Source organism: Diceros bicornis, chromosome 29 (genome assembly GCF_020826845.1).
Source record: "Diceros bicornis minor isolate mBicDic1 chromosome 29, mDicBic1.mat.cur, whole genome shotgun sequence".
Classification (NCBI taxonomy): Eukaryota; Metazoa; Chordata; class Mammalia; order Perissodactyla; family Rhinocerotidae; genus Diceros; species Diceros bicornis.
This window is the reverse complement of record NC_080768.1, coordinates 14,364,721-14,379,891: the sequence shown is the minus strand read 5'-3', so window position 1 is coordinate 14,379,891 and position 15,171 is coordinate 14,364,721. Positions and strand designations below refer to the sequence as shown.

General features: G+C 37.0%; 1 protein-coding gene across 3 annotated transcripts in view; it reads right to left on the bottom strand.

The window, feature by feature from the left end:
- Positions 1–15,171, bottom strand: part of TENM3 (teneurin transmembrane protein 3) — a 598,785-nt gene that overhangs the window by 422,366 nt on the left and 161,248 nt on the right. The window lies entirely within an intron of this gene.

The following is a 15,171-nucleotide window of genomic DNA, read 5'->3' as shown; positions in this document are numbered from 1 at the left end:
AGATATTGAATAGAAGGATTGGTGGCTCAAAGGAGAAAAATTAGGTTATGAGTCGGCTGACTTGTCTAGAAAGAGCAACTTCTTAAGCACATAACATGAAGGATTTATATACCCAACCACAAAACAGTGCAAGTCTGATATTAGCAACCGTTTGTAATTAGAGAAATAACTTTGAAACTGGTTTTTATCAAAAGCATTCTGAAGATGCATTTGCTTCTTGTTTTTACTTATTATTTCTTTAGAACAATCAGAGACCCAGTGATAATATGCCTACGACGTATCTGCTGAGATCTGATAGTCAACCTGCAGTAGGTATTGGTATAAATACGCATATGGTTTGGCATGGAGCCGCAGGTGTTTAATAATTGTGACTGAAGCCACACCACAGTGATTCATAATGTGGATCCAAAATTGGCAATGTGGCAAGGAACCGGATACACGTTTAGCAGGAAGCTGCAGGCTCAAGACATCAGACCAATAAAGGGCGAGTCAGGGGGAAAGGATTACTCCCACTGTGTCCGGAGGAGGGCTATAAGCTACATCTATCTGCTCACACCTTCTAGAAGGTAATCTACAAAGCACTCGGCCACCAAGCCTGAAAAAAGCACTTGCCTACTTAACAGCCCAAATTAGTTAACAATCAGTTAAGCTGGGGAGCTCCAAGAGGAGGCTAAGAGGAAAACACTAACATGAAACAATGATAAACCAGGGCTATTTAACTTCTGTCTTTAAGTACAGAAATTTAAGGTTGAGTAAACATGACCATCTAAATCCCTTAATCCCACGGCTGACATTTATAGTGACTGAGAAGGATTAATCATTTTGATCTCTAAATGAATCATTTTAAGTAGTTAATATTTAAAAGTAATAAACTTCAGAGTTGCTGTAATTAGCCTGGTGGATCTAATTCATGTTCCAGGTTTTTGTCTTCTCTTTATAAAACCCTATTCTCACAAAGAAAATGTTTTCTCGGTACCAGTATTTCAGAAAACATGAAAAAGGGTTTCAGATTCCTTTCATTTTTGTAGGATGACAGAGGTGAGGGGGGACACTGGGGAAATGAAAAGTTTGGGGTAGAACTGCAAATTCATAGCCGCATTAAGTGCTGAATGGTAAGACCATCTGGTCATATTTCTTTTGAAGTCTAGGATCAGTTCCCATTATTCACTATAATGGCATCCAAGACTAAACTAAATCTCAGTCCTTAAAATTAGAAGCATTTTGCTCTTGGCTCTCAAATCTTCCTCTTTCACAATTTCCAACATGGCTGAAGGTTTAAGATATTTTCATAATGCAGAAAATACAAATAAATAAAACAAAAAGAAGAAGGGTAAGAAAATTTACTATATTCCATTTCACTTCCAAAGCAGGATAAAATGGTACAGAAAGACACATAATTAGTATCTTCAAGGAGTTATTAATACCATTTTTACATCTGCCCCATGCTACTAGTGGCATTCTAAAAGGAAATGTACAACTTGGATGTTCTACATTTAAGAAATATGAATTTAATTCTTTTGACCTATCTGGAACATATGGTATGTAGAAAGATTTAAAAATTATTTATCATTTTAGTAATATTCTAGTAATAAAACTGCCAAAAAAGTAATCTATATCTAAGAACTAAAAATGGGCCTTTTTTGGGGCCAGCCCAGTGGTGCAAGCAGTTAAGTGTGTGCACTCCACTGCCACCGCCTGGGGTTTGCCAGTTTGGATTCCTGGGGCACACCAACGCACCACTTGTCAAGCCATGCTGTGGCAGCGTCCCATATAAAGTGGAGGAAGATGGGCGTGGATGTTAGCCCAGGGCCAGTCTTCCTCAGCAAAAAAAAAAAAAAAAGAAGAGGAGGATTGGCAGATGTTAGCTCAGGGCCGATCTTCCTCGCCAAAAAAAAAAAAACTGGGCCTTTTTTATTTGGAAATTGATGAAAATATTTTAAAGGCATGGTCCCATCTATATATCACCAATTCTTCATTCTCTCCCTCAGCACAATCTGGATATGTTGTGGATGCTATTATCTTAATGGACAAAGTGTCTTTATCCAGCAAAACATTGGAGTGCCACTGCAGCAGAGGTTTTTAAGAGGATTGTGGTTATGGTTCAGCAGGGAGAATCTGACTCTGCCCCAGCACCAAACGAAATCTCACCCTGGCTGAAGCTGGATGAAATCAAGAACACAGACCCAAAACTTTCCATATTCAAGTACACTTGTTTGAACATGGCTAGGTTTTGTTTTTGTTTTTTAAAATTATTACTGCTTAGGTAAATTTTATATGCAGTGAAATACATAAATCTTAAGTGGACACTTCAGTGAGTTTTAACAAATGTATCCACCATGAACCCAAACAAAATATGGCACATCTCCATCACACCCACAAAGTTCTCATGTCCCCTGCAGTCAATCCCTACCCCCACAGGCAGCCACTGTTCTGGTTTCTTTGACTATAGATTAGTTTTGTCTATTCTTGAACTTGATATAAATGGAGTCCGATAGTACCTACTCTGGATCCTTTTGCTTAATGGAGTGTTTTTGAAATTCTTCCATGTTGTTTTGTGTATCAGTAGTTCATGCTTTTGTATCAACAAGTTATAGTGTATTGCATGAATACACTGCAATTTGTAACATATGTTCACTTGGTGATTCCAGTTTTCGACTATTATGAATAAAGCTGCTCTGAAGATAAGTTTTTATTTGTTTTGGGTAAATACTTAGGACATGAATTGCTGGGTCAAGTGGGAGATGTTATTTTTAACTTGATAGAAGAAATTGCCAAAGAGTTTCTAAAGAAACTGTGCCATTTTACATTTTATACTCCCATCAGCAACATATGAGCATTGTTCCACATTCTCACCAATATTTGGCTCTGTGGATCTTTTTAAGTTTAGCCATTCTAGTGGGTGAGTGGTAGTATCTCACTGTGGTTTTAATTTTCAGTTCCCTGATGGCTAAAGATGCTGATCACTTTTTCATGTCCTTATTAGACATTTGCATAACTTTTCTGTGTAGTTTCTATTAAGACTTTCATCCATTTTTAAATTGCATTGTTTATCTTTTTGTTATTTATTTATAGGAGCTCTTTATATATTCTGGATACAAGTCATTTGTCATATATATAATTTTCTCTCAGATTGTGGCTTGCTTTTTCATTTTCTTAAAGGTATTTTCTGATAAGTAGAAGTTTTCATTTTGATGAAGTCTAATTAATCAATTTTTCTTTTATATTTAGTCCTTTTTATGATTTCCCTAAGCTATCTATGTCTACCCCAATGTTGTAAGCATATTCAAGAACATGTTTAGCTTTTTACTGTGGTTTTCTAGAAGAGTTTCTTTTTTTTTTGTGGAAATTAGAAAGGTGAAAGAGTAGAAAATGATTGGATTTTGACTCTGGTTATTTCTGGCTCTGCAACTCACCAGCTGTTCACTGAGTGACCATTTTAACAAGTCACAGTTTCAGTTTTCCTCCTCTATAAAATGGACTTAGAGGATCTCAAAAATCTCCCAACCATATAAGTCTATACAGAGGCAGAAAGAAGGTAGCACAATGGAATATGAAACAAGGCTGAGAACAAAGGCATCACAACTCCAAGGAGGAGAAAATGGAAGAGAAAAGAGTAAAAGTATGAGTCACAAGGGTTAAAATTTCCTCTAGTGCCAGGGACTTCTGGTTTATATTTCATCCCTAAACCAAATCAGAAACACTATGCCACGCTCCTGCCTTAAACACCACATCTAGAGTTCATCCTGAATTGAAAACCAACCATTAGGACAGCGTGGACACTAACAAGCTGTATCTGCCTGTCTAGAAAGATGCTTTTCCTCCCCACTCAGAAAAGTAGCGAACCAACCTGCTGCAATTCCAACGCAGGGATTATTTTTGCCCTCGACCTTTGCTGATTCAAAATTGGCAGGTTGTCTCTCATAGCCCCACTCTCCAAATACAACCTCTGTTAATGTTTTGCCTTTCTTTCTTTTTCTTTAACTTTCTTTTTTTTAGTCATTCTATGAATACATACTTGTTGTGTTTATTTCACATACTTTTATAAGTTTTTGAGTACAGCAATTCATCAGTTGCTCTTTTTTTTTTCTTTTTTTGGTTTCTTCCTAAGCCAAACTTCACAATTATACAGAAAGTCCTCACTTTAGGAATGTATTGTGTTTAGAAGTTGATATGCATCAGTACATGTTTTCCCATGAAAACACATAGGAAGCCAGGATGGAACAAGCAAGTGTACTAAGTCATCTGTATCTGAGGAACTGGATTAACAGCACTCTACAGCATGACTTCTATGTATGAGGCTGTCTCCTGGGAAAAAATGTGTTCAGAATTCCAACCAGGAGGGGCCAGCCCTGTGGCTCGGCGGTTAAGTGCGCGCACTCTGCTGATGGCGGCCCAGGTTCGGATCCCGGGCACGCACTGACGCACTGCTTCTCCGGCCATGCTGAGGCCGCGTCCCACATACAGCAACTAGAAGGATGTGCAACTATGACATACAACTATCTACTGGGGCTTTGGGGAGAAAAAGGGAAAAAAAGGAGGAGGATTGGCAATAGACGTTAGCTCAGGGCCTGTCTTCCTCAGCAAAAAGAGGAGGATTGGCATGGATGTTAGCTCAGGGCTGATCTTCCTCACAAAAAAAAAAAAAAAAAAGAATTCCAACCAGGAAAACCTCTACAGTAACCTCTACCATGAATTTTCTGCTTACCAAGCTGGGAGGAATTTCCTAAGGAAACCACTGGTGGTCACCTGGCACATGAATGCTCAATGAAGGAAGCCAGGATAGGACCTGTGCAGTGGGGATACAGGAGCTGGGATTAGCTACTGCCTTCCTTGGACTAGTAAGAAAACTGATTACCTTTTCATATGTTTACTGGCCACTTGAAGTTGCTCTTCTGTGACTTGTCTATTTGTGTAATTTTTCCCATTGGGTTGTTTGTCTTTCTGTTTCCAATTTGTAGAAGTCACCCACAGTATATTATATACATAAACCTTATATCTGTCACATGGATTGTAAATATATTTCCCAATATAATAATTTTGTTTATGGTATTTTTATTTATGTATAAAAGGTTTTAAATTAAAAACAAAATAACCACTTAAGCCTTTTCTTCTGAGTTTTCTGTTTCTATTAGAATGGTCTCCCTATTCTTGGGGTATACATTTAGTCCCTGGGGCAGGCTGTGTGGATTCACAACCACTTTTTCCTTGCTTTCCTCTGTTATAAAAGCTGGAAAGCAAAAATAGTAAATGTTCCCTCTTCTCATGCAGCTAAGCATAGCCAAGTATAACAGTTCTGAAAAAGAGAGATGTAGGAAGAAGTCTCTGGGGAGTAAAAAGAAATAGTCCAATGTAGAAAAAGCCTTCTCACTTTGCTTTTATTCTTATTTCAACCAGGAATATGAAAATGCAGCAAACATCTGAGGATCCATGGGACAAAGGCCACACGCTAATGATGGCAGAGCAAAAAAAGACAGAAGTGAAACCTGTGTCCTTGACAGCATCTTTGAACCCTGGACGCTCTACCTCCGGACTTCTTGTTTTGTAAGAAAATAATGCTGTTAGGTGTTTAAGCCATTGTTTTGGGAGCGTTCTGCTACTCAGGGAACAAGTCATTCCTACTTTATTCAGTCTCTCGAATTAACTTCTAGAATTCTTACTGCTTTATTTTTTACATTTGTCTTTAATCCATCTTAATTTATTTTTGAATATGCTGAGAGATATGGGTCCAATTTTATATTCTTCCAGATGGATAACCAGTTGTGCCAGCACCATTTATCAAATCCCACTGAATAGAAAAACCATTTTTGTTTTATGTTAAATTTTCCTATATACTAGGATCTATTTCTGAAATTTTAGTCTATTCCGCTGATTGATTTGTCTTTATTTATGCCAATATCATATAGATGTGATTACAGGGGCTTCATCGTATTTTTAAAAATATATATTAAGGCCATTTTATCCTCACTATTTGCCTTTTAAATATATTTTTGGCTATTTTCAGAAGTGTATTCTTCCACATGAATTTTAAGATCATTTTCTCCAATTAAAAATACACCTTGACTTCTAATAAATAAGCATTTATTCTGGGAGAAATAGTCTTAGGATATCAGTCTTCCTATTTGAAAACATTGACTGTCTTTATATTCATTCAGATCTTGTTTTATATCTTTCAATAATATTTTATAGATCCCTTCATATTAGGTCCCAGACCACTCTTGTAAAATTTATTCCAAAGTACTTTATAGTGTTTTTTGCCGTTATGATAGGATGTTTTTTCTGACTTCAAAATTTAGCCAATTATTGCTTAATAATTACTTAAAAAGAGTATATAACAGGCATCAGGCATTTTCTAAGCATATATTAATTTATTTCCTTCTCAACAAACTACAGACTGAAAACTAAAGCACAACCTACGTAAAAGAAAATCAAAAGCCAGAGAAATTAAGTAGAATTTGTCCAAGCAAATTAGTTGGCCAAGATTAGGTCACTTGCCACTCAACCAATGAATGGCAGATCTGGGACTCAAAACACAGATTATCCTTTAACTATTCTGCTGTCCTCCCTGGGATGTCTATATATGTCTCTTGTATTCATCCAAGTACCAATTTTCTTCGAACTATTTTTTTTTAATTTCTAGAGACAGATGGTTTTTGTATGTATACAATCAATCATACACCTAACAAAAGTGCTAATTTTAACTTTTCCCAAAATATATATCAACTGTTTAATTTTCTTCTCTTACTGCAATTGCTAAAATGTCTAAAACAATTTTGAATTGTTATTGTGAGAGTAGGTAAGCCTTTCTTATCTTCTTGATTTTAATGGAAAAGGTCCTAGGACCTCACCATTTAGAATGCTGTTTAATTTTTTTGATTGATCATCTTACATATGACTAACATATTTAAGTGTTTTTTATTCTTGTTTGACTTAGTGAGTTTTATTTTAATAAGGAATGGTTTCTAAATTTTACCCCAAACCTTTTTATCATCTATTGATAAGATCAGGTTTTTCTACTTTGATTTATTAATCTAATTATGTTAATAGATTTCCTAACATTGAAAAATCTTTGCATTATCACTGAAGATTAGTAACCACTTGGTTATTAATTTGGTCTAGACTATTATTCTTTTTATATATTGCTAGATTATTATATGCAAATAGTTATTTAGAATTTTTACACATAGATTGAGAATAAAATTTGGTCTACATGGCTTCTTTTTTGTACTATTTTAATTGTTTTTTTTTTTATTAAGGTTATGGCAACTTCATAATATGAATTTTAGTGCTTGCCATCTTTTTCTTTTTTTTTTTTCTTGCTTTTTTTTGGTGAGGAAGATTGGTGCTAAGCTAACATCTGTTGCCAATCTTCCTTTTTTTGCTCCAGGAAGATTGTCCGTGAGCTAACATCTGTGCCAATTTTCCTCTATTTTGTATGTGGGATGCCGCCACAGCATGGCTTGATGAGTGGTGTGTAGGTCTGTGCCTGGGATCTGAACCCACAAACCCCAGGCCACTGAAGTGGAGTGTGGGAACTTAACCACTACGCCACTGAGCTGGCCTCCATATTTTTCTTTTTTGATTTTTGTTTGCTGAGGAAGAGTGGGCCTGAGCTAACATCTGTGCCAATCTTCCTTTTTTTTTTTTTGCTTGAGGAAGATTTGCCCTGAGCTAACATCCATGCCACTCTTCCTTTATTTTGTATGTAGGTTGCCGCCACAGCATGGCTTGATGAGCAGTGCATAGGTCTGTGCCTGAGATTCAAACCTGCGAACCCGGGCCGCCAAAGCGGAGCACCAAACTACTTCTAAGATGGCCTCTCTTTTTCTTTTTTTTGACGTTGAGTAGTTTTTTTGAACATTGGACTTAGTTGTACTTGGACGGTTATGTAAAATTCACCTAGAAACCAATCTGGTACTTTTTAATGGTGTCTCTTTTAATCACCTTTCTAATTGCTTCTGAGATGATTGGTTTTGACAAGTTTTCTCCATGTTTTGAAATAATATGGTGTTAATGATACTTTGATAAGAAAAAATAAATTCCTCTAGATTTAAAAAATTTCTTGTTTGTGATGGGGTTCAGTGCAGGCTGTCCCAAGATTCACCACTCTGGAATGGTCATTATTTCGAGCTGAAGACCATAAAGGCTCAGAAGACTCAGGAAGAACATTTGACCTTCCCCCAAACTGCCTAAAAGAATTTAACACAGAAGGCCTGTTCCCAGAAGGAGCTAATACCATAAGAGAGCTATAGTATAATGTAAAATAGGTGTGATAGGAAGGCACCAACAAGCCCATTTTTGGCCCAGCAAAACTTGTTTAACACTCCTTTGCGTTTCCATCTCCATGGGAATTGCTTTCCTCCCCTCTGAAGTCCCAAACCACTACCCCTGACATCCTCCTTTGCCTTTAGCTGACGATGATATTTAAGCTGGCAGCTTTGGCCAGATGGCCGAGTTGGTCAGAATTCCTGGGTTTCTCTCATGTATAAATGTTATTAAACTTTGATTTTCTCCTGTTATTCTGTATCGTGTCAATTTAATTGGTAGCCCAGACAGAAGGACCTAGAGTGGGTAGAGGAATTGTCTTCCTCCCCTACACTTGGAATAGTGCATTTTAGTTGTTAAATGTCTTCCATATCTCTCCTTATTGTTGTTCTAATTCTTTAATCAGGATCATCAGGGGCTTTCTAGTTTCTTAGTGTTTTTAAAGAATCAGCTTTTTGTTTGTTTTTAATTTCAGTTTTCTCCTGATTATCTACCTCTTCCTATCTTCCTTTGGTTTCTTTTTTCTGATACTTTACTCATTTCTTAAGATGCATAGTAAATTCATTTTTGTTGGTATTTATTCTTTAAATATATTCCTTAACAATATATTTTTTCTTATGATTATGGCTTTCACTGTCTCCCATAAATTTTGAAAAAAGTGCTATCTTTTCATTGCTTTCTATTGCTTCTTATCATAATCTAGGGATGTCATATCCACGGGGGAAAGTGTCTTTGTGTGTTTATGTTTTTGTTATTTATTTCTAATTTTACTAAATTATATCATCAAATGATTTGTCTTATAAAGTCTCTACACAATTTTTTTAATATTTCTTTTTGTGGCCCAATGCATAATTGGTTTCTACAACTATTCCATAGAAATATGAAAAACTGTATCACTTCTATCTGACAGTTAAAAATTTCTGTATATATATCTTAGCTGAAATTTTTTATTAATATTATATAATTGCTGTCATTTTTGTCTTTTAGATCTGCCTGTTTCTGAAGGAGGCAAACCAAAATATCTCACAATAAATGTATTTCAACAACTTTTTTCTTAATAGCTTTTGCTTTATAAATTTAGCTATTATATTGTTTAATGTATGCAATTTAAGATTAATTCATCCTTCTACACAGTGTGCCTTTTATTATTTATCAGTGGTCCTCTTTATCCAGTTTAGTGTTTTTTCTTTTTTTTTTTTTTTGGTTAGGAAAATTGGCCCTGAGCTAACATCTGTGCCAATCTTCCTCTATTTTGCATGTGGGATGCTGAAATAGCATGGCTTTACAAGCGGTGTGTAGGTTCACGCCCGGGATCTGAACCCACAAACCCCAGGCCACCAAAGTGGAGCACTTGAATTTAACCACTACGCCATCAGCCCAACCCCTGTTTAGTGTTTTTAATCATAAATTCCACCTTTCCTAATATTAATGCTGCCATTCCTGTTTTCTTTTGGTTCGTATTTACCTGATATCTCTTTATCCATCTTTTTATTCTCAACCAGCTTTTACCATTTTAAGTCTGTTTCTTATAAATACCAATAACTTTTATAAATCAACTGAATAGTTTGTGTCAAAATTCAGTGCATTTATATTTCATGTAATATAGCAGATTTGACTTCTTCCATCTTGTTTAATTGTTATTCATGGTTTTACTTTTTTCCTTGGAGATGTTGTTGCTAAATTGATCAGATTGCTATTCATTCTCCTTTTCCCCCTGCTAATTAGGTAGGTCGATTGTGCTTTTTTTCATTCCCACTAATGATTACCTTCCCTTTCCTGACATTCATATTCAAATACATGTTTTTCATTCTTGTATGAATGCAAGATAGCAATTATTTCTCCCACTAAAGCTCTACTCCATAACTGCTCCCTCCCTCTCTCTCTTCAGATGAGATATTGGAACACTTTTAACTTTCCCTACCTCTTTCCTCCAACTACTGGATTTTGCTGAGATAGGCAAGGAGCATCAGTTCTAGCCATCTGTAAGGTTTCCCTTTCAGCGCTTCTTACCCATTTCCAGTTCCTCTGTCATCATCATTTGGGATTTAACAGCCTATATACTGCAAAGTTGATTGCTCATCGCTGTTTCCTCTCCTCTTCATAGGTAGTGATTCTGACTCTGTTGGTATTCCTGAATACTTCCTCAGACAGTGGACATTGGTGATAGAGCCCCTGAATCTTTGCACGCCCCTAAATATTTTGCATTCACTCTTAGAGATGAATGATATCTTCTCTGCCTATAGGATTCCTGGGTTGTAGTTATTTCTCTCACTAGATGTTATTCCATTGTCTTCTAGCTTTCATTGTTACAAATGAGAAATTCATTAGTCTTATTTTTGTTTCTTTTCTAAGTAACAAGAAAAGTAACTTGTTTTGTCTCTCTAGAATCTTGTAAAATATCTTTATCCATAAAGTTAAAGAATTTCTCTAGGACGTGCTTAGGTTTGTGTGTGTGTGTTTTCTTCTTAGTTTTACTTGAAACTTTATTTTCCGTTTTGAGTTATTTCTTCTACTTGGTCTTCAAAACCATTAATGTGGATTTTAACAATGACCACTGTCTCTTCTTCAACTAATCTATTACAAAATTTTTAAGTTTGTAAATTTTGGCTTTTCCCCCCAGCATCTGGTTGTTATTGTGGGTTTTGCTGTTGCTTTTTTTCTTTCTGGTGCTTAGATTTCTGTAAGTGCTCTTATTATAATATTTTATTTTGGTTCAAGTTTTCCTCTCCAATCGCCATTGCTCATTTTTATGAGGAGCTTCCTGATCTGTTTGTTTTGCATCTTGTCCCTGTTCCTGCATGCTGGGTGCTGGTAAGCATGGTGTTGCTTTCCTAGGGTGCCTTAAGAAACAGTGGGAAGTCCTGTTAGACTCTAGGGACAAGCTTTTCTCTTCCCTGGTTTCCTTATCTGGCACTCTCACAATATCAGAGAGGAGAAAATGCATCTGTTTAGGTTCCCCCAGCTCCTGAGAGGCCGAGGAAACCAGCTGCTCCTGCAAGGCAACATTCACTCAAGGAAGGTCCATGGGAGAGGCAGGTCAGCCTCTCTCTGGCACCACAAAGCCACAGCATTCTTTCTGATCTTCACCACATTCTGAGCTATCATCTGGGCCAAAGGGGAAAAGAACCTGCATCAGCTTTGTTCTTCAGGACCCAAATGGAGTTCTAGATCTCATTTGCACCCTTGGTCACCGCTCCGCTCAGAGGAGGTAAGGAGTTGGCTAGGAGATGGGTGGGTTGAGGAGTCATTCAAGCTACCATCGTGCTGGAATCCTGCACACAGATTTACAGGAAAACTCAGACTGCACCTCTAATGTCCTTTTCTTTCACAAAAGAGGGTAATCCTCGGTAAGGAGATGTTCTAGCATCTGGAATACTTGCATAAAAGATGGACTGGGGCTCCTTAGGGAGGTGCAGTGGTGTAAATCAGGGCTTGAGGATCTATTTTCCCACAAACTACATTTGAACTGGCCTTGGACCAGCAATGTCACGAGGCGAGAAGGCAAATCCTAAAGCAGTGGTGAGGAAAGACGAGAGTTTCTGGGACGGGAAGCCCACTGTCAGGGAAGACCCAAGGTGGGTCACACCGAGAATCCATCAGCGAGCGCCCGTCTTTGTCAATCTGCCTTCCTCCTTCCCTTCTCTTCTTTGCAAATTTATTCTCTATTTTGATTTCCGGTATGTATAAATACAGACATAATGCTATCTGTTTTTCAAATTTTAAAACATATAATCTTCCTCCCCATTGCTATTCGATAGATGAAGAATAAATGGTGTCTTTTCATTTTAAAATTCTGAAATTCACAACCCCAACACTGGTTACTGACTAACTGGTAAACACTTTGGGTTAAGACTGTCTCAGAGGTGTTCTTTTCGAGCTAACGGGTCTGTGGAACAAAAGTGTTCTTATTTTCAGACATCACCTCATTTCAAAATTCACCCTCATGGCCAAATTCCTTGTTGGAGTTTGGTCAAGTTCTCATTCGGTCAAGAACACTACAGGCGATGGACATAGTGCAGAGAAAAAAGATCTTTTATTTTATCAATTCTCTAAACTGTGGGATGATCTTATGCAGCTGTTTCATAAGAAATGTGTCTCAGACTTGATGGGATAAATTCTCTTCAAAGATGAATCAAAGAAAATAGTATCCAAGAATGTAGAACAAGTCATGGTTACCCTAACCCCATCACACCTACAGAGACCTCCACAGCTGCTAAAAGAGTAACAATTTCCGTCACCCAATAAACCACATGCAGAGATTGAAAAAGAAAGCGAGAAAGAGATCTATGTGAGATCCAGTCAAATTACACATTACTGTGAAAATGAAATTATCCCCAGCTTTACAGTATCTAAATATAACATGTAATTAACAATAGTCATCTGCCAGTTAGCAAAGCCATAGAAATGATTAAAATCAACTTTGATAATAGGACCTAAAAATTGGTGGATAAAAATAAAAATATCATATTTCTCGATTTGAATTCTCACGTAATTTTATTAACGGGGTCTCTATCATTGCTTCCTCGAGCTGAAGCTGCATTTTCCTGTGTCATTCAAAGAATAAGTGGATGGGGGCTGACAAGTTGTTTTAAAACTCCATGGACAAGCTAAATTAGCATGATTCTTTGGAATTGTTTCAAAGATCTTTGGCTACCATTAATATTTTTAATCTTTCATTTTTATTATGTGTATGATGTCAGAATCTGTGGCAGGAAGCACATTTTGTCAATTAAATAATTAATCCCACAGCATAATAGTCAGTGAGGAAAAATTGACATTTGTCAGGTTCAAAGAAAATGAAAGCCTAGGAGGATTTTTCATTATGCTTGCTCGAGAAAGACATAATCTGATAGCAGGATTTCTGTATTTATTTCTCTCCTACATTATCGCTTCTGCTACAAACATTCCGCATATCAAAGCACAGGGAAGCAAAAGTATTTGCAACGCTTCCTTCTCCTTCATTCTCATCCACCCAATCACAAAATCATGTCAATTTTATTTCTTAAATATGTCTCCAGTCTCCTCACTTCTCTCTATCCACATCATCAAAGTTGGCTAAAATTCATTCCAATAAACCAAAGGGCAATGATTACACTGACTTGTCTGTTTTCTGCTTTGGGAACTGCACAAGGTTAGAACCCTGAACACTATGGTCAGACCGGCCTGGGTGCAAGTCCCAGCTTAGCTCTTGCTAGCTACGGGACCTCAGGCCTCTCCAAGCCCGGATGTCTCGGTGTGTGAGAGTAGGATGCCACTGGGACCTCCTTTACAAGGTGACCGAGGGTTAAACGATAGTGCACATAACCTGCTTATTAGCACATTGACTGGAGCGCAGTAGGGAACCAGTGCACCTTAGCTATAAATAGCAGTACATCCTATTTGTGTTTTTAGTACATTCTGATTTATGACATGTCAAGTGAATTGTGCACCATCACGCAGTGCACTTTTGCTTTTCCTTCCACTTCTGCTCTTAAACCTCTTCTCACTACCCCATTCAGCTGCTTCCAACAAGAGGCCTCCATCTGCCGCCTTGCTCGCTCTCTCTTCCCTGTGCCCCCTTTTGTTCTCCTGTCCTTGGCTTTCAAGGAGCTGAGTAATAGTACTATTTGGTCCCCTAAGAGCTTCGGTTCCAGGGTTTCCACAGATGGTACCGCCATGTCATCAACAACAGTGCACTGGATTAACGCTGCCTAGGAGGTGAAAATTTCAGCTCGCTATTTTTAACCTGTTTAAGCATTCTCCGCTCTGCCAAGACGAAATGCTTGCTTGGGGTGGAGATGAGCCTTCTCAGAGCATCATGCCACATGTGCTGCTTTTTTTCTCCTAATAGTATTCCACAATGTATTTTTTCTTTTTCCAATAGGGCACTAAACAGTTATTTTTGTTACAAAAAGCAAGACTTCACACTGGGTTCAGACTGCATGCATTTCTACAGTACCTACTCTTTTTTAAATTGGTGAAAAATGTACCCTGATAATCTATGTCATCTGTCAGACAATATAAAAGAAAAAAATCGAGTTTAGAGTTATAACACATTGTACGATGAACTAACGTCCCTTGACTTACCAAGGGTACGTATCTCAAATGTGTGTTCTATATATTTCCTTAAAAACTGGATTAAAAATGTTAAGCTATTTTGTCTTCTTTCATAAAATTTGATACCTGTAATTAGTAAGGCATGCTTTTGGGGAAAAAACAACCCTCCCTTTAGTAAATCAAATGAGTCTTCTTTGACGTAATCTGGTTTGGGTGAGCGAACGCTATTTCAATCTATCTAGGATGACTCTTTCCACAATGCGGATAAGAGAAGAACCACGGAAAATGTTCAAACTTTTGAATGATTTATTGCATTATTACTTCTTCTTAAATTTGTTCCTGCTCAATATCAAACTGTTAGTCACACTGTCTGTAAAGTGATTGGAAAAAAAAATGAATATATTCTTTATTTTTGAAGATTAATTTATTTTTCCTCATTTTCTGATTAAATTAGCTAAGGGATGCTAACTTCTATGTGAATTGACTGTGCAATACAAATGTAAGAGGATTTTATTTTTATTAGTAGTAATCTTGCCCACATCTCAAGACTGTATTAGAAGAAACAAAATATAACTATGTATGCCTAATTTAAAATAAGCTACTGTTTCAAAGTGTGGAAATCAGTAGGTTTAGGATTGTGAAGTAAAGTTGCAGAAGTCATTATTCCACTGGTAGAATATTCAGGAAGAAAACAGAGTATAAAAATGTTCAACAAATATATGCAAACAACCAAACCATAGTGGATTATGTTATGGGAAACTAGGATGTTTTAAGGTATAACCTTAATGTCCTAGATTGCCTGTGAGAGAGAAAATGGAACTCTTCCATGGCAGGATCTTGTATAAACAGACATAAACAGATGGGCTGGATGGA